Source organism: Bubalus bubalis, chromosome 4 (assembly GCF_019923935.1).
Source record: "Bubalus bubalis isolate 160015118507 breed Murrah chromosome 4, NDDB_SH_1, whole genome shotgun sequence".
NCBI classification, from domain to species: domain Eukaryota; kingdom Metazoa; phylum Chordata; class Mammalia; order Artiodactyla; family Bovidae; genus Bubalus; species Bubalus bubalis.
In genome coordinates this window covers 102382757-102403576 of record NC_059160.1, presented here as the reverse complement: position 1 = coordinate 102403576, position 20820 = coordinate 102382757, and the positions used below count along the sequence as shown (strand labels likewise).

Below are 20820 nucleotides of genomic sequence, written 5' to 3'. Positions count from 1 at the left end.
TCCTTCTCTTGATGTCAGCCGGAAGTTCAAAGCTTACAAAGTTGGAGCCCTGCCAGGAACCCTCCCTGTGGCCCCACCCCTTAACCACAGTGAAAACCCAAGCCTTCATTTATCCCTTTGGTCAGGCCATCTCCGACTGGTTTGGGTGTCTGCCCTGTTAACCCAGGAAAGTCTCATTATATGAGTAATAAGCCTTTCCACACTGTCTTTGTGCATGTGTGATGTCCTCAGTCTCCATATCAAAACCAACTTTGGTTTTACAGGAACTCAGCCCATGCCCTCCACAGGCAGCAACAAAACAGCAGAGTTATGATAGAAGATAATAAAAAGCCTTGTAAGGCATAATATCCAGAAAGAGCATTGAAAGGGAAAAAATGGAAGGCAATGTTGAAATGTTTGGCAGAAAGTGGAATGTGAGGGTCAATCTCCTATCATTCTCAAGGATACCTTAAGTTGTACCTCACTTATTAGTACTAATCTGTACCTCAGTCATGTCTGACTCTTTGTGACCCCATGGACTGCAGCACACCAGGCTTCCTTGTCCTTCATAGTCTCCCAGAGTTTGCTCAAACTCATATTCATTGAATTGAGGATCCCAGCCAAACATCTCACCCTCTGTCACCCCCTTCTCCTCATGCCCTCAGTCTTTCCCAGTGAGTCTTTTCCAATGAGTCAGCTCTTCACATCAGGGTCTTTTCCAATGAGTCAGCTCTTCACATCAGGTGGCCAAAGTATTGGAGCTTCAGCTTTAACATCAGTGCTTCCAATGAATAGTCAGGATTTATTTCCTTTAATATTAAGTTATAAATAAACCCTTGGAAGTATTTCCAGTCAGCCATTACAAAGGCAGAAGACACCCCTCAGAATTCATTGAATATTTTCAGAGGCCTTCAAAGTTCATGATATACATATTTTAAAATATGTAAATAAATGAACACTTTGCAAAGACATTTTATTGCCTCAAGAAGCATTTTCCTCTCATCTCCAACATCTAATTATGTTTCAGGTGCTATTCAACATAAAACTCCGATTTCTGCAAATGTTCACAGACGTTTCGTATATAATCACAATCTATTTGTGCTAGCTGACAATTGTTGCTGAAATCTCGCTCTCTCTATGGAGGGTAGAGAAACCATTGAAAAGAGCAAATCTGATTAAAGGTTTCTTGCCTAAGGAAAGAGAGAAATCCATCGACAAATCCTTAGGGATCATTGATTTTTAGGTGAAAAACAAAAAAGAAAATAAGAAGGCAAAAGAAAATTAAAGCCTGAAAATAGGTATTGAACATTGTTTGCAAGTAGAAAATACTTGTTTATATTCAGAAGATCCACCTCTTGGGGCTAAACTGTCACTGATTTTGGATGAATTCTTAGACCAAAAATTCAGCATTCTGCTTGTCATCATCTACATTCTGAATTGTATTGACGATTTTAAAGGTTTGACATGGTTTTCAACTTTAATTATTTAAATGGTAAAATAGAATTCTGAGTAAACAGGATAAAATTCACATTTTAACCATTGCAATTGAGTTCAAATTTGTTAAAATATCAATTCTAGGGCAAAGGAGCTTTAATAATAGTCCATTGGTTAAAAGCATCTTTAAGGCTGTGGCTTGATATTACACTGTGTCTTGCAGACAGAAAATAAGGGACATAATTCCCCCAAAATGTTCATTCTGCACAACTGGAGAATTCTGAGGACTAGTGGGCTTGTCTGAGGTGGCATTTCACTCCTAAAGCACTAATAGTGTTTACAATGCCTTACTTTGGTCATGACTTAGGCACCCAAGTACCTTATATTTAATTAGGGTAATTTATACTAATATGCGAAGAAGGCAATGGCACCCCACTCCAGTACTCTTGCGTGGACAATCCCATGGATGGAGGAGCCTTGCAGGCTGCAGTCCATGCGATTGCGAAGAGTCGGACACGACTGAGCAACTTCACTTTCACTTTTCACTTTCCTGCATTGGAGAAGGAAATAGCAACCCACTCCAGTGTTCTTGCCTGGAGAATCCCAGGGATGGGGGAGCCTGGTGGGCTCCCATTTATGGGGTCGCACAAAGTCGGACACTACTGATATTTGACCTGCCTCTTGAGAAACCTGTATGCAGGTCAGGAAGCAACAGTTAGAACTGGACATGGAACAACAGACTGGTTCCAAATAGGAAAAGCAGTACGTCAAGGCTGTATATTGTCACCCTGCTTATTTAACTTATATGCAGAGTACATAATGAGAAATGCTGGGCTGGAAGAAGCACAAGCTGGAATCAAGATTGCCAGGAGAAATATCAATAACCTCAGATATGCAGATGACACAACCCTTATGGCAGAAAGTGAAGAAGAACTAAAGAGCCGCTTGATGAAAGTGAAAGAGGAGAGTGAAAAAGTTGGCTTAAAGCTCAACATTCAGAAAATGAAGATCATGGCATCTGGACCCATCACTTCATGGCAAATAGATGGGGAAACAGTGGAAACAGTGGCTGACTTTATTTTTTAGGTCTCCAAAATCACTGCAGATGGTGACTGCAGCCATGAAATTAAAAGACGCTTACTTCTTGGAAAGAAACTCATGACCAACCTAGACAGCATATTAAAAAGCAGAGACATTACTTTGCCCCAAAAGATCCATCTAGTCAAGGCTATGGTTTTTCCAGTGGTCATGTATGGATGTGAGAGTTGGACTACGAAGAAAGCTGAGCGCTGAAGAATTGATGCTTTTGAACTGTGGTGTTGGAGAAGACTCTTGAGAGTCCCTTGGACTGCAAGGAGATCCAACCAGTCCATCCTAAAGGAGATCAGTCCTGGGTGTTCTTTGGAAGGACTGATGCTCTAGCTGAAACTCCAATACTTTGGCCACCTGATGTGAAGAGCTGACTCACTTGAAAAGATCCTGATGCTGGGAAAGATTGAGGGCAGGAGGAGAAGAGGATGACAGAGGATGAGATGGTTGGATGGCATCACTGACTTGATGGACATGGGTTTGGGTGGACTCTGGGAGTTGGTGATGGACAGGGAGGCCTGGCATGCTGTGGTTCATGGAGTCACAAAGTATCGGACACAACTGAGCAACTGAACTGAACTGAACTGATATTAATATTGTTTCTCTCTCACACGTGATGTCTTTATGATAAGATAACACTCAGCTTTGCCAGATGCTCAGAGAATAGCTAGGAACAAGTGTTTTACCAATGATGGACAAGTGCCTAGCTTAGTGTTTTGAAAGCAAATGATAATAGCACATAACAAGTTGCTAACAAGTGAAAAATAAGATGTTGAATTGGTTAAATACTTCACTCCATTACCACCCTTGAATGACCAGTGCACTTTATGGTATTTTGATAAGTGCAGCTGTTGGAACAGCCTCTATAAAACTTCCCTCTGGAACTTTTTTTATTTTTTCTTTGCTTGAAGAGGAATACATAAAGGTTTCTGAGGATTAGGCAAAAAGCTATTTCAGCTTCCTCTTTTCCCTGCCTTAGTAAATCACTCTCCATAATTGTGTCAGCAGAACCAAATTATAGTTGTGGGATTGAGGAAAGGGAATATAGGATTTGACAAAGGACTGAGACTAAGACTTTTCTGTTTCTGGATAACCTTTGATGGAAGTAACAGTGTACTTGCCATCTCCATCAGCCAGACCCAGCAAGGAAGAAAGAATGAAAAGCTAGAAGCTATTACAAGAAAGATCTGTTGTTTCCGAGTTTAATTCTCATTGACCACACAGAAGTCTTTGTGGGGTTGTTCATTTTTCACTTCAGCCACAGAAGCAAGATTAATATACTTTTCCAGGATTCAGAGAGACAAGAACAGCAGACTACAGAGAATGACAGTACAGTCTGTGGGATGAGGTCGTATCCAAGAAGTCAGCTTGTGGCCATTGCTGGCTATAAAACTTGACTGGTGATAACATTTGTTAGTAGTCTCACCAGAAATATTTTCTTCCTGCCACTTCCCAAATGAATAAAAAAAGTGGAAGGAGACTGAGGAAAATGGACTCCAACCCTGGTACCAGGCCGAAAAAGAAACTCATTTCCTGCTATTAGGCAAAGGATTTAGTCCAAGGGTAAACATATGACCAAACCAGTGTATCAAGGAGCTATTCTCTTCAACCCAGATCCAGGAGTTCTGGATCCAAATCTATCTCTTTTATGTTAGACATTAAAAAAAAAAAATTCATAGTTCTAGTATCTATTGGCAACCATTTCAAGATGGTGAGGGAACCATAACTAAGGAAATTGACCATATCCAAGGCTGGAATGAGAGAAATAAAATGATTTTTTGTGATACCTGAAACCTACTCTACCTGTTGTCTTTACAGTTATATGACTCAATAAATTTTCATTATTGGTTAAATATGTTTAAGGGAGGTTTTCTGCTGTTGCCACAGAAGTATAGTGAGAAAAAGGTAGCATAATGACTATAGTCAAATCTGTAAAAATATTTTAATTTATTCAACATTTATTTAAAATATGAGCCACACTCTGTTAGGTCCAGAAAATGCAAGCCATGATAAATAAGACAAGTATGGTCATTCAGTTCAGTTCAGTTCAGTCGCTCAGTCGTGTCCGACTCTTTGCAACCCCATGAATCGCGGCACTTCAGGCCTCCCTATCCATCACCAACTCCCGGAGTTCACTCAGACTCACGTCCATTGAGTCAGTGATGCCCTTGCAGAATTTAGAACCCAAAGAAGTATTTGGAGAATAGGCAAGATAACATGAAATGTGTCATGAGGAAGGAAGCATAGAGTACTACAGGAATAGTCAGAAGCCACAACATAGTGGACATTTGTATTTCTGAAGACCCTTGCTTTATCCTCTTCCTAAGCTCCTGTGAGCTTCTCAGGTAGCTCAGTGGTAAAGAATCCACCTACCAGTTCAGGAGATGAAAGAGACACAGTTTCCATCCCTGGGTCGGGAAGATCCCCTGGAGGTAGAAATAGCAACCCACTTCAGTATTCTAGACTGGGAAATCCTACGGACAGAGGAGCCTGGCAGGCTATGGTCCAGGGGGTTGCAAAAAAGTCGCATAAGACTTAAGTGAATAAACAACATCAACAAAGCTCCTGTCTTTCCTTTTGGAGAATTACTTTTCTATGGAGTATTTTATAGAAGGGTAAATTCACATGCCTGACATTCTACAGAAATAATATGTTCAAGTTCTTTGTTTTCACAGCCCAATTAATTCAGGGCATGAATGTATTAGCTTAAGTCAGTAATCATTTGCTTTTTTTTTTCCAGAGTTCACTCCTTGAGTATTAAAAATATAGAATAAACTATTGGAATTCGTCATTCATCCCTACTGAAGTAGCCAAAGCAAATGGTTCCGGTTATAAGATAGTTGCTGAGCTTCCTGCTCCTATAGTTTCAACACTTTCCCCCTACTTATCAGTTCTAAGAGCCTTAATAGTCATCCTAGAAATTCTGTTGTGCTTCTAGTAGCTGAACTTAGCTACTGTTGCTTGTAATCAAGCAACCCTAATCTGTACTTCAGGTGTCAAGGAAGACTCCTGTTGGAAGTGTCAAGGAGGTTGATATCTTTTTGTTGTGAGTCTGTAAATGCAGTTTATTAAAGGAGTAGTTTGTCTAAGGTTAGTCTGGGAGGAAGATAGGTAGCAAAATATAAAATTGTAACTTTGAGAGCTTAAGCAAAAAGAAGGGATTCAAAGAGAAACAAGGCTGTACACAGAGCAAAGTTGTGCAGTCTATACAGTAAGGAAAGACAGTAGGAAGAATAAAATTGTTATGGCATGGCCTTGAGATAAGAAACTCAGAAAATGCAAAGGAATTTAGAGAGTGCCAGAGTTCAACCAAAGAGAAGCAGCATATTCCAGAACAGGCAGAAGTAAATACGCAAAATAAAAGGGAAGGGTAAAGTCTGTAATTGGCTCTAGTCATCCGTGGTAGGAAGAGTTTTCTAATCCATTTGTAAAGGATTTGTGATTAATTAAGAGCACTCTTGTTAGTCAACTGACACAAGTAGTATATGTACATGGACACATCTTAGCTATGGTTAATTTATAATAAATGAACATTGATTAATATTTAAATAAATCTGCAAATAGTTAATTCATAGGTTTTTTGGCTGTCTTCTCAAGAAATGTATTCTCATGTTTCAGTGATAACACTGTGGTATTCGGGCTTAATATATCTTAAATTTGGATCCAAAAGGCCATGGTTTGGTTCGGTATCAATTCAGTTCAGTTGCTCAGTCATGTCTGACACTTTGTGACACCATGGACTAATGCCAGGCTTCCCTGTCCATCACTAACTCCTGAGCGTGCTCAAACTCATGTTCATTGAGTCAGTGATGACATCCAACCATCTCATCCTCTGCCATCCCCTTCTCCTCCTGCCTTCAATCTTTCCTAGCATCAGGGTCTTTTCCAATGAGTCAGTTCTTTGCATCATGGGGCCAAAGTATTGGAGCTTCAGCTTCAGCATCCGTGCTTCCAATGAATATTCAGGGCTGATTTCCTTTAGGATTGTCTGGGTTGATCTCCTTGCAGTCCAAGGGACTCTCAAGAGTCTTCTCCAACACCAAATCAAAAGCATCAATTCGTTGGCGCTCAGCTTTCTTTATGGTCCAACTCTCACAAATAATTATGTTTGATTGATTCTTCCAAGTTATTTGTCACAGTGACATTTGCAATGCAACTAACATAAATGATCTAACAATAGTTCCACTCCTTGTCTCTCCAGTAAATTCTATAAAGTCAAGTCAAAGCTACCTGGCATTTATATTATAATAAATAGGACCATAATTATTCATCTGAGGAATTAAAAATTCCCTGGCACTGAATTGTAGGAGCAATTTGTATTAAGAACTCTTATGTAAGAGCAATGGAGTATGTCTTCAAACATAATTTTGTTATTAAAAAGCCCTAGGAACAGAACCTTTTTCTTGGGAATACTTTTATGTCATATTTGAATGAGGGGCTTTTTGGTGGTGGTTTGTAGTGTAAACTCCTTTTGTATGTTCTATTTTCTCTCATTCAAATCCCTAACCATTTACTGAGAATGTAATTTGTGTAAAGGCATTATGCCAGGTGTTAAATGACAGTAGTTCTTTAATGTGAATCATCAACTTGGTGAAAGCTAACTGCTTTCCAAAATAATCTTGGAAGCATTTAGAAATACAGATTTGCAGGTTCCTGTGCAGTCACTGTGATTCAGAAGGTCTAAGATAGGTGGGGAATATCTATATGTTTTTTCAATTTCCAAAGTTATTTTATTGAAAAGTCAATTTTAAGAATAGTGCTAGAAGTAAATCAAAAATGTGGATGATCACTTTTAAGCCACTCACAATCTAGCTGTGAAAATAAACCACACACTTCCATATTCAGATTATGAGAAAATTGTGGGAAATGATATAAGAGAACTACAACTGAATCCCCAAGCTTGCAATCATTCATATTATGTATTTTATTAATTTCCTGAAACATGTTCTGTGACAAAGCTTCTTGATCTAGGGGTCCATGAAATTCTAAGAGATTCATGAATAGAAGGAACTTGATAGATTAAGGTGGAAGAAATAATTATATCTTTATTTCCATTAACTTCTAAGTGACATTTGTAATTTTCTGCATTACTAATGTACTAGTAAATCACTACTTTTAACATTTTTTTTAACATTTACACTAGTAAATATCTGAAAGAGATCTTAAGCTACTGTTTACTCTTAACACTACTTCAAAGTTACAGTAACTATTATTATATAATGTGCCACTAAAACCCACAATATTACGGTTCCTAATAGTTTGGTGTTGGTGGCTCAGAGGTTAAAGCGTCTACCTCCAATGCGGGTAAACCCGGGTTCGATCCCTGGGTCGGGAAGATCCCCTGGGGCAGGAAATGGAAACCCACTCTGGTATTCTTGCCTGGAGAATCCCATGGACTGAGAAGCCTGGTAGGCTACGTTCCACGGGATCGCAAAGAGTCGGACACGACTGAGCGACTTCACTTTCACTTTCTACCAACTACATGCCAATATAGATGTTTTGTGTTGCAGTTATTCCAATTTGTTGAAAAATGGTAAGAACTTCTAACCTCTGCTCTCTGATCAAAAACCGGTGATAGGAAGGATGTTACCAATTATTTAATCCATCTTCTTCATTTTATAATTGAAGAATAAAATGTAGTGAATTCTGTAGTTCACTAATATTCTCCTCACAAAGAGTCGGACACAACTCAGCCACTGAACTGAACTGAATGGGAAGTAAAAGTTCATTTTTTACAACTGACCTCAAATCAAGGGTAGAATATGGTTATAGGAAAACGATCCTTCCTATCAGTGATTCTTCTGGAGAGGGCTAGTATCCACTTCAGTGAAGAGGAGTGCTAGAATTTTCTGGGAAAAATCTACCTTATTCCTTAAATAAGAAAGCTTCCCTGGTCATGCCTTATCTACACTGGGTTCAGTGAACCCTGCGAGCAGCAAGACAGGTTCTCTGGCTGAAGGTTTTATATGTTTACCAAGTATCAGCCAGGGCTGTATTCTCATCTGGGGACTAGGGAAGGATCTGCTTCCCCACTTTCATGGTTTTTGACAATCTTATGATCCTTGTGGTTGTAAAACTAAGATCTTCAGTTTTTACTGACCTTTGCCAGGGACCATCCTCCATTCTCAGAAGCTACTTGCAGTTCTTTGCCATGTGGATTTCCCCAACATGACTTGGGTAGTGGAGGCATCTTAAGATCTGGTCACCACACGTGAATTTTTAAAACCTCATTGGGGTTGGAAAGAGGTAAATAAATTTGAGTTAGATTAGATTATTTTGAATAAGAAATTGCATTGTTTACATCAATTACAATTAAGCCACTCATGAACCTGCATTATATTCATTAAATATAAAAACACATATCTGAACCTTCTCTTTTGGAGGGATAATTTATTTGATCTAAGTGCTGGGGTTATAGAATAATTATCTTCACCACCATGCAATAATTATAAATTAAGTGTTTGCTCTAAGTAGAGAAATAGACTGGGGACGGAAATGCCCCGCTAAGGACAGTGAATTTGAAGACATTCTTTAATTACCAAGAAAGGATGCCCAAGAAGGACATCCTTTTCCAGGAACACTAACAGCAGGCATTAGTCACAATCTTGGCACAGGAGCAGATGCTAGAGTCCTGGAACTTCACTTGCAAATGGTTAAAACCAAGCACATCATTTCGATGTGTCAGAGTTATTTGACATTTCAGGAAAGAGATTACCAATTAGTTTAAGTAATCTAGCCAAAACCTTAGGAAATTTTTCCAAATTATTTCCACCTTGCAGCCTTGCCATATGTGTCTCCAAATTCTACTTCTATGTACATCCCAAGTGTGTTATTATTCAGAGAGATAAAAAGCCTGTTCAAATCATTCACTGAAATCCCACAAGCTCTAGCAGTATCCTAGGCAGTTAATAGGACTAAATTAGGAATCTTTCATTTATCTTCCATGCTGAAAGTTCAAATTCTTGTGTGTTGATCTAACAATAAATTACAAAGTGTTCCTCAATGTTATACAGATCAAATATTATTTTTAACTGATTTCTCATATCACTGTTAGCATATAGGAATAAAATAGTTATTTCCTTGGTATTGGCACTGATAGATGATACCAATTTGAATTTTAAATGCCTTCTTGATCACCAAGGTGTTATATCAGACATGCAAACTGAATCTGCCCACAGTGAGCACCCCTGCAGGTAAGTTCAAGCTGCAAACAGAATGTTGCCCACGGATGTGCTGGATTCTACAGAGCAGCTGCCAAATAGCCTTGTACGCACTTCTCTTAATTGAGTTTTATATTCCCCAGTTTGCTGCTCCTTCAGGCAAGACACATGGGCAAGGAAAGCAAGCAATGCTTTTAGTCTACAAGTATAAATTAGACTTTAGAGAAATAAGAGATAACAAATAGGTAAATGACAAAATTACCATAACAATGCTTTGCAGTAATAATTATAATACCAATAGGGACAAATAATATTATAACTATATAATATATGCATGTGCATGCTCAGTTGTGTCCAACTCTTTGCAACCCCATGGAGTGTAGCCCACCACACTCCTTTGTCCATGGGATTTTTCAGACAAGAATACTGGAGTGGGTTGCAATTTCCTCCTCCAGGGAAATCTTCTTGGTCCAGGGATCAAACCCACACCTCCTGTGTCTCCTTCATTGGCAGGTAGATTGTTTACCGCATGAGATTATAATAATGCTAGCTAATAATAACTAATATTTTGGTGATATATACGGATAAGTCAAGGTGTTGAAGTACTTAACCACCCTCAGCCTATTCCTTGTCCCCATTTTAGAAAAGAAACTGAACTTTGGACCTATTCGTATGTTTTAATCCAAGATATCTCACTCGTAAGTGCCAGAAGCAAGACTCACATTCAGCTGTATATTCCTTGAAGTTTTTGAAGTCCTTAAAGATATACAGCATGGCCACTTTCACTCCAAAGATGTGAAAAATAAAACACACAACAATCTGAATAAACTGAAGGTTAAAATAAAAGAGAATTTTACAGCACACAGCGTTTCTTCTTTATTATTTGTAGCAAGGAACACTTACCAGTAAACCATTACCTCCTAATTCACTGAAGTTTAAGGCTGTAGTGCTCTACTTATGACTTTTTTCCCTTTTCTTCTTAACTTGAATTCTGGACACATAATTATGCCATTATATACAGCCTGTGGGAAATGAAGAAGTTGAGCCCTTTGTGTACCACACCAGCTGACATACCAGATGACAGCCCACCGCATAGCATTTAGTTAGTAAGACAAACAGAAACGACTTTGAGGCTTCCATACATGGAGGAGAATTGCACGCATATTCTCACCATGCCCTTCTTACTCAAAGGCACTCAGCTTATTCTAGATGTTTTCTGTATTGCGTTCTGCCCAGGGGGTTGCAGAGGGTGTGAGGAACAGGATAAACTGTTTAGAGAAACAGCATGATGTTTGGCAAGTGGGGACAACTTGCCTGTGAAATGATTGGCTCTCTTTCGACTTGCTTTTTCTCATTTTCTTCCATTCCCTACATACTGAGAACATGTCTAACTAACCAATAATAGTTTCCAATTGAGAGTGGAGTCCATTCCTGGGGCATTATCTCCAGGTCCCTCCTCAAAGTCTTTCTTCTTCTTTCCCTTTCCCTTCTTCACTCCCAGATAGTCTAGCTAATGCTTCACAGCACAGCTGAGAAATGTATTTCTTAGTACCCCTCAGTGTTTCCATACGATCAGTGAACACAGAACACAACTTTGTGGGGAAGGGAATTATGCCACATATTAAGTCGCCATGTCTCAGCTCCAAACCTCCCTTCTCTTATTCTCTTTGACGGGACTCTGCAAACCACTTTACTTGTTCACAGGCTGCTGCCTGTTAAGCTTTGACAGTAAGAGGAGCTAGACATCTCCTAGGTTGGAGGAGGAGAAGGATCTTCTTTTTCTTCTTCTTCTTCTCTTTCCTGTTCCTGTTGGTTTCTGGTGGGCTTGCTGATTGCCACAGTGACTTTAAGTATCATATCAGCAAGGCTGCTTCATCCTGGCTGTGGCAGTTCCTTCCCTTAGAATGATAGAGGAAGACTGGGAAGCCAGACACACAAGAAAAGGAAACATGCTATTTCCATGTGCTCCCTATATGCTTCTTCCAGGATTCCTCTCTGCATTAGTTTGCTGAGATCACCAAGACAGCAACACATTTTCACCCTGAGAGAGAGAGTTCCTTTCCACAGCAGCAGGTGAATCCAGTTTTCAGTCTCCCCAGCGATTGCAGAACCAACTCTATCTCACTGGCACCCCTTCCTCAGAAGTCTGGCTTGCACCCTGCAGGAGCTCTCCTGTGGGATCAGAGATGGCCACACCTCTCTTCAGAGAATGTGGCATGCTGAATCCTGGCTTGTCAAGGGCCAGGAGAAAGATGGCTGAATGACAAAGTATCAGACTCTGTCTAAAGAACTTCAAACTTTTGTGAGGCATGCTAACAGAATAAATAGAGATAGAGAAGATGACTTTAAAGCTGAAGAATTCATTTTGCAAATGCTCTTAGTGCAACAAGTATTACTTTATTTTTGGACCTTGTTTATATCACTGCCCTCACTAATTTTAACTGCTCTGTTTGCCCTAAGAGCTTTCCTATCTCTGAAGACCAATATTGTAAGCATGTAGAGGGTAGGCGCCTTCTGTTTTGTATACTCAGTACATTGATAGCGCTCAATGTATCTGAAATGACAGCAACAAAGGAATTGCTTGGCTTCTGCTGTAGTTCCCCATTTGTGAACAGCAGGTTGCTGGCAAGGTTCTACCTACAGTGTATGGAGATAGGGTTGTCCCAAAGGAATGGAATGGTAACTTAATAACAACCTTAATCCAAAGTGTCAGTAGAGGAAAAACTGTAAGTAGCAACAAGAAATAGCAAATTGTGGGCTTCTCAAGAGCAAAGGGAAAAAAGAGCCAAAGAAAATTTTAAAAATCTAAAGAGACTCGGGAACTTATATTAAGATTATTCCAGTAAAGCTTTCTTAAAACAGCAATCTCTGGGGCCTGCCTATTGGCATAATTAATATCATCAGTTCAGAATAGATACTGTGAAACCCTGTGAAGCCTCCAAAGAGTGAAGAGAAACTGAATGGGTGAATAATACACTGAAAGCACCGTAGTGCTAGGCTTGCTTATAAGGCTGTTTATTCTGCAGCAATTTCATCCAGAGCAAGCTGATCGCTTTTCTAATGCCTTAAACAGCAGGTATCCACAGCCCCAAGGTAAAAAGCATTAAGCATTAACCAACTTGCACACTTGAAACATTGCAGAGGTGGAGCTGGAAGACTTCTCAGGATGCTTTTTCTCCCATTTTTTCTCTTTTTTCTTTTTTTGCCTTCATATCTTAGAAACTGATAGGAATAACATTCCAGTTCAATATCTTCTGTTGCAGAGTTCATCATCCTTCCTGTACAAAGATGAATACTTTTAATATGATTTATGGCCTAAGTGGTGTTGGAGAAGACTCTTGAAAGTCCCTTGGACTGCAAGGAGATCCAACCAGTCCATTCTGAAGGAGATCAGCCCTGGGATTTCTTTGGAAGGAATAATGCTAAAGTTGAAACTCCAGTACTTTGGCCACCTCATGTGAAGAGTTGACTCATTGGAAAAGACCCTGATGCTGGGAGGGATTGGGGGCAGGAGGAGAAGGGGACGACAGAGGATGAGATGGCTGGATGGCATCACTGACTCGATGGACATGAGTCTCAGTGAACTCTGGGAGTTGGTGATGGACAGGGAGGCCTGGCGTGCTGCGATTCATGGGGTCGCACAGAGTCGGACACAACTGAAGCTACTTAGCAGCAGCAGCAGCAGCAGCATACTCAAAACACTTCTGTTCCTTTTTTTTTTTTAATAGAAACATAAAAGGTGGAAATTAAAGATCAAGACAAAATGGGCTGTGGTCCTCTTACTTTCTCCTTATGAATAATAAATCTTAAGGGGCATTGGCATTAATTCTGTACATTTTTCCAGAGGAAAATGTGCTGAACTCAAGAATCATAGAGTCAAAATCTTGGTATTAGAAGGGAACCAAAAGGTCATCTAGATCAAGAAACAGCAAACTTTTCCTGTGAAAGGCCAGATGCTGAATAGTTTAGGCTTCATGGGCCATAGAGTCTCTATAATAATGTTCAGGTCTGCGACTGTAGCATGAAAGCCGTGTTTACAGTATGTAAACAAATATACGTTACTATGTTCTAACAAATGGTTATCTACAAATACTGGAGGCCGTGGGCTGGATTTTGCCCATGGGTCAAAGTTTGTGATCCTTGATCTAGACTATTGAGCCATGAGATGGAAAAATAAAATAGAAACTCCTTTCAGTAGGAAAAAAACAAAGAAGTCCTAAATATTTGATCTCTATTGATTATTCATCCTTTTACTTTTTTAAGGTATAATATTCCAACAGTTAAGGACATTTAATCTTAGGTGTACAGCTTGACATATTTACTTAAAATATGCATATGTATATATGAGTATATATATATGTATGTACATATATACATTATATATATATATATATATATCCCTGTAGAATCATACAGATCATGATATAGAACATTTCAACAACCTCAGAAATTTCTCTTATCTCCCTTCTGAATTAATTACCCACAGAAGTGACCCGCATTCTTACTTTATCAGTGTAAATTAATGCTGCCTATTCTTGAATGTCATATAAAGGGAATCAGTTTATAATTTGTTGTATGAGGTTTCTGTTACTCAGTACTGTAAGGACTTATTATTTTATAAAATTCTTGCTCTAAAATGTGAAATTTCAAGCATGTTTATTACAGCATTATTTATATCAGTAAATATTCAAGGATAGAACAATGGTTATATAAGTGTGGTAGATCTTTTTGTGCCCACTGTGTTTATTTAAAACTTAAATTATATTGGAATTGATTTGAGCCTCCATCTAACATATTGGCAAAAGGTTTCTTATCACAGTCTTGGAACACCTTCTCTTCCCATCATCTCATATGCCTTCCCCACCATCCAGGAGACATAAGGGCTCATGCAGTACAAAAGAGGGGCAGGCCAGCCATCCTTTCCCTGGCTGGGGAGAGACCCACCGTCTATACATCTGCAGGTGCCATCACTTCAGTTAACCCTCCCAACCTAACAGGTGTGTCTGCAGAAGGTTTTACCCCAGCCCTGCTGGCCCAAGCCGCTGTGAGGTCTCTCCCCTGGTCTATCCAGGTCTTTCTTGCTAAGCTCCTTAACCCTGATCATTTGAAGAAAGCTGATATACCAGCAACTCCACTCTCTCCAGTTTGGCCAGAAGTGACCCTCATTTAAGGTCCCAAGGTTTGTAATGCTGTTTTTAAAGCATTTAGTATTTGCTTCCTCAGAATACTAACCTAGAGGAGAGTTAGGACTCTGAGAGGCAGTTGAGTGTAGTAGGGAAGAACATGAACTCTGGATCCAAACAGTTCAGATTCAATTTGCAGCTCTTTTATTTACTAGCTGTGTGAACTTTGGTAAAATACTTAACTAATCTGTGCCTATGTTTTCCTGTGCCAAATAGTAATGATAACATTATTTACCTTACAGTTTGATGTGCATACATGTGCTTAGTCGTTTAACCATGTCCGACTCTTTGCAACCCAGACTGTAGCCCGCCAGGCTCCTCTGTCCACAGGATTCGCTAGGGTTGATGTAGGATTAAATTAATTAATGCACATAAACTACTTGGAATAATAGAATAATGTCTAACACACAGTAAGCTACACTAGAGCAATAAATATTAACTCGGAAATGCACAGTCTTCTTCTTTTGTGGAAATAATCAAGGTATTATTGTTCTAGGCCCCATAGTAATAAAACTTAATTTCCCAGGTAGGTTTAGTCAAAGACTCCAAACTGAGCTGATACAGAAATAAAAAGACTAAATGCAAAACTGAGTATGTTATATGATCTTTAACTTAAAAGTTGTATACATATACATAGAAAACATACCAGAAGGAAGTATGTCTAGATGTTAGTAGTCATCTTGAAACTGTGAGATTACAGATAACTTTAATTCTCTTCCTTATATGTTTTTATAATTTCCAATACAAAAAAAAGTTTTGATTTTATTGATAGAACTGTATTCACATGTAGCTTATTTAAAATAATATCTAAAACATTGTATATGAATGCTAGAACTTCTATAGTAGAGCCTTAATCATGAGGCAACTCGCATATCCAAACCCTTGTTTGCTGGTGTCTGAAAGAAAAATAATATCCCTACTTCAGTTGTTTCTAGAAATTAAAGGACAAGTCACATTAGGAACCCTTTTATATGTAATGTGCTATTCAAATATAAGAAATTTCACTGATTGTACCATTAGATTTTAAAAGGCAGATAAGCTAGTATTTTCAGAAACTCAAAATGTTCATTTATATTCAGGCCATTAGGGGAAAAGTGAACAAAACTTCCAGCTAAGAAAGTGATTTAAAAGCTTATATTAAACCATTGTTGCTTCACCTTCTTTGTGAATGATCACAGGAGACTGTTGGCTGGCTTGTACCTGCTCATATGAGAGAAAACCCACATGAATACACCAAGAGTGCTAAGAAGATTCCAGTACTACAAAAACTGATTGAAAATCTGATGTGAGCCAGGCATTATGATAGTTATTAGGGTTATAAAAATGAATAAAACAGATCATTATCTTAAAAAACTTTACAGTGCAGAAAATTTTGGAGACAATCCTATGCATTTTTATTCTACTTTAATCTAACATTGTATCCACGTTTAATCTATGTAGAATGCATCTTGACTATTGTAGTTCCAATATTTGTTTAACTAGCTGAGAAGTGTAAGCTGTCCTCCGTCCCTTGCCATCTTAGACAAAGAGAGAAATACAGCAACAGAGCAGCAGTCATATTCTGCTGACACAACCCAGCAGCTGCAACAAAAGAGAGAATGTATTCCCAGTCTCACCGATATCCAGCTCTGTCTTTTATAAACTGGGTGGTTAGTGGTGATAAGACCGAAGAACAACCTCTCTTCGTACTCAAGCCACTGTGAGACAGTGGCATTGTTTCTATTCTCTGGAACAATTAAAAACTAGCAAGTAGCAGACACAAATTCCGAACAGAGATATTATACTGTTTAAAAACATTGCTCGTTCCTATGTTCTCCCTTTGTTATAACTTTTACTAATTATATATCTTCAGATGGAACAATCCGAACCTACAGTACCTCACTCTAGGAACACAGTGACCATTTTTCCATGTTGGTGAAAGAAGAGAGGGCACAAGACAAAAATCCAAAATGTTTCTTAGTGCACAGGCAGGGTGTTCCAAGGGCCCCTTGGGATCCAGAGGAGGTCAAGTTGCTGTTATATGTTAGAGCTCCATGTAGCTCTCTTCAGGACAATCACAAAAATCTGATTCACTTATGTGGTTATTTGGTTTATGTCTTTCGCATCTCCTCAACATTAAGCTTCATAAGAAAAGGGGCCTGTGTTTGTTGGGTTTTTCAGCTTGCCGTTTAATCTCCAGTGTCTAGCATAAAGCTTGGCATGTATTTATTTGGAGTCCAGTGATATCTGGTAAATAAATAGGGACAAAAAAATTATTGAAAACTTTCCATATACCAGACAGTGCTGAACAGTCATATACAGCTGTCCTTTGAGATAGGCACCCCGATATTCTCTGTACACAGGTGATGAAGGGGTGTTGAGACAGAGGCTTAGAAAGGTGGGATCATTTAGCCAAGGTCACATAACTGGAAATGTGCACAGCCAGGGAAGTCCAAAAGTTAGCCTGGCTTACTCTGCACTCACATTTTACCCATTCTGTGCTTTGTTCTTGTTTCCCTTTTAATCTTACTGAATGAATACTCTGTTTTCCACTGTAATAGTACATTAGAGAAAGAAATAATGGTCAAATTATATAAGCAGCTTTCACATTAAGAAGTGATTTCAAGCCGTAGGTTGCTCCTGGGCTAACTATTCTACCTGAACCTTTAATGGACTAAAGTGAATTTTTCAGCTATAAGAGGAGTCTATAATATGTGAAATTTCCTAAAATAATCTGACCACAAGTTAGTCAATATAATAACTTTCTGGACTTTTGTTCCACTTTGGAAACAAATTAAAACAGCAATATGTAAAATCACTTGAAATTAGAATTCACAAAGATTAAGCATTTTCAGATGATAACTAAATTATGTAAACATTTTAAAGCAGTTATCCTATAGCTGACTCACTCTGATGGGAAATCTGGTCCATTGTAACCACGAATTTTAATCTGGTGTAAAATATCTTCTTATTACCTGTCCCACTACCATTAACATGGTTTCCCTTCGCCATCACTGTTATAATCAATATAAACTGGTTCCAGGTTTCCAGTCTGGCACATAAGGGGATTAGAAGTTGCCACTCACTCCTGTCAAGAAGAACTGAACAGACGGAAATTATTAACAACTCTTCTTAGATCTGGCAGAAAAGTGAAGTCACAAGGCAAACCACTGCCCCCAAAATCGGAAAGAGAAACAGACATAGAGAATCATGACGTACCAGAATGAAACTCAGCAGCACAAACCTCCTTAGAAATCAGTGCTGGGGTGGGAAAAACTGAACTGCAAATGATGAATTGCTGGAGGCTTGGTGTGGACAATCAGAGAGGTAAAGCCTCCAGGGGGAGATTTACCTCCAGGAGTCCAACCAAGTCTTCACAGTGAATATCAGAGAAAATGTTACTGGCTGGGAAAAGGAAAATTAACCCAATACACCCGAGTATTCTGTTTGGTTTTTATTATTATTATTGGAGTATAATTGCTTCACAATATTGTGTTACTTTCTGTCGTACAAAGAAGTGAATAAGAGAGAGAGAGATATATATATAATCCCTCTTGGGCCTCCTTCCCACATCCCTCCCCCACATCCCACCCCTCTAGGTCATCACAGAGCACCTGTTGTGTTTCCTGTGCTTCATAGCAGGCTCCCATTAGTTATATGTGCTGATCTTCCTATTCCTCCCACCCTCTCCTTCTCCCCTTGCCCACATGTCTGTTCTCTATGTCTGCATCTCTATTCCTGCCCTGGAAATAGGTTCATAAAGCCTTTACTACAATCTAACATGCTGGGGTTTTATCAGAGCCTAACCAATCTGGAGAGAGGGAAATAGTCAACTCAAGCTCCCTTTAGAAACTCCATCTCATCCAAGTGGGGGGAAAAAACTGAAACTCCTAGTCCAAGGACACAGGCTCACAAAAAGATTGAGACCTAATCAAGGGACCACAGAAGGCTTACCCTTTCCCCATATCTTACTCTACATTAGAAAGGCTTTTTTTCCTGCAGTTCCTCTTATTCTGTCTGTCCCATTTTTCAACAAAATTTACAAGGTACACTAAGAGGCAGAAAATGTAATTTGAAAAGGCTGAACAAGCTTTAAAACCAGAGTCAGCTATAACAAGAATTATCAGAGCAGGGATTTTTAAAACTATGATGAGTGTGCTAAAGGCTTTAATGGAAAAAGTAGACAACATTCAAGAAACAGATGGATAATGTAAGCAGAGATATGGAAATGGTAAGAAAGAATCAAAAAGAAATGTTGGAGATCAAAAACACTGTAACAGAAATAAAGCTCTTGATGGACTCATTAGTAGACTTGAAATGGCTAAAAAAAGAATCTCTCCATGACAGAAAAAGATAAATCTTGCATGATCTCATTTATCTGTGAGGTCTTTCTCTGAAAGTAGCTTGGATGTTGAAAGGAGAGTGGATCTTGAAAGTTCATCACCAGAAAAAAGCACTTGTAAATCTGTATGGTGATAGATGTTAAATGGACCTAACTGGATGTTAACTGGATGATCATTTTGTAATGCGAGTCATTATGTTGTACACCCAAAATTATGGGCTTCCTAGGTGGCTCAGTAGTAAAGAATCCTCCTGTCAATGCAGGTAACCCAGGAGACACAGGTTCGATCCCTGGGTCAGGAAGATCCCCTGGTGGAGTAAATGGCACTTTAGTATTCTTGCCTGAAAAATTCCATGGACAGAAGAGCCTGGCAGCTACAGTCCATGGGGTCACAAAGAATCAGACATGACTGAGCAACAGAGCGCACATACACACACACCTAAAATTAATATAGAATGCTATGTCAATTATGCCTCTGTAAAAGAATAAAGGAATCTCCACATTTAAGGATATGACAATAGAAACTTCCAAAACTGAAAAGAAAATGGAAAAAAAAGTAAAAAAAAAAAAAAAAAAACAGAACTGAATATCCTAGAAATGTAGGACAACTGAAAATGTGTAAAATATGTATATTAGAATACCAAAAAGGGAGAAAAGGAAAGATAGAAGGGAGGGAGGAAAAAAGGAAGGGAAGCAGTCTTCCAAGCAATAACTAAGAATTTTCCCCAGTTAATGTCAGATGCCAAACCATTGATCCAGGAAGCTCAGAAAACATCAATCAGGGTAAATGCAAAAAAAAAAAAAAAGAAAGAAAGAAAATTCTACTCCTACTCATGTCATATTCAAACTTTAGAAAATTAAAAATAAAGAAAAATCTTGAAAGAGATCAGAGGAGAAAAACACCTTACCTATAGAGGAGCAAAGATGAGAATTATAGCTGACTTCTCCTGTGAAACCATTCAAGGAAGAAGAGAATGGGTGGAATGTTTAAAGTGTTGAGGAAAAAAAAAATCACCAACCTAGAATTCTGTATCCCCCCAAAATTATCCTTCACAAATGAAGGAGAAATACTTTCTCAGACAAAGAAAAAATGAGGGAATTTGTTACCAGTAGACCTGCCTTATGGGCTCCCCAGGTGATTCAGATGGTAAAGAATCTGCCTGCAATGCAGGAGATCTGGGTTCAATCTCTGGGTCAGGAAGATTCCCTGGAAAAGGGAATGGCTACCCACTCCAGTATTCTTGCCTGGAGAATTCCATAGACAGAAGAGCCTGACAGACTACAGTCCATGGGATCACAAAGAGTTGGACACGATGGAACGACCTTCACTCACACACACATACACATAGGCCTGCCTTTTAAATGTTAAAAGAAATTCTTCAGAGAGAGGGAAAGTAATTTAGGTCAGAAACTTAGATCTACATAAAGAAAGGACAAGCAGAGGAGAATGATTAAATGAAAGTAAAATAAAAACGTTCATTTTACTCATTCTTAATTTAACATCAGTTTTTTCTTAATAATAGCAACAAATATATTGTTGTGTATGCTGATGTATATGTGTGTGTGTTTATGTAAGCTTATCCATAAGTAAAATGAATCACAGCAATGAAAAATGGGACAGAAAGAAGGAATTAGGATTATTTTGTTTTTATAA

General features: G+C 38.8%; 1 long non-coding RNA gene across 4 annotated transcripts; it reads right to left on the bottom strand.

The window, feature by feature from the left end:
* Positions 1-11814: 11814 nt before the first annotated feature.
* On the bottom strand, positions 11815-20289 carry LOC123333337. 4 transcript variants are annotated; one of them, XR_006550663.2, is made up of 6 exons: positions 20075-20289; positions 17800-17925; positions 16723-17071; positions 16003-16045; positions 15081-15181; positions 11815-12940 (listed from the first exon to the last, which is right to left on the bottom strand). It is a non-coding gene; the product is annotated as an uncharacterized LOC123333337 (long non-coding RNA). The 4 variants fall into 4 exon arrangements; XR_006550666.2 differs by lacking the exon at positions 11815-12940 and adding an exon at positions 13320-13372; XR_006550665.2 differs by lacking the exon at positions 16003-16045.
* Positions 20290-20820: the final 531 nt, after the last annotated feature.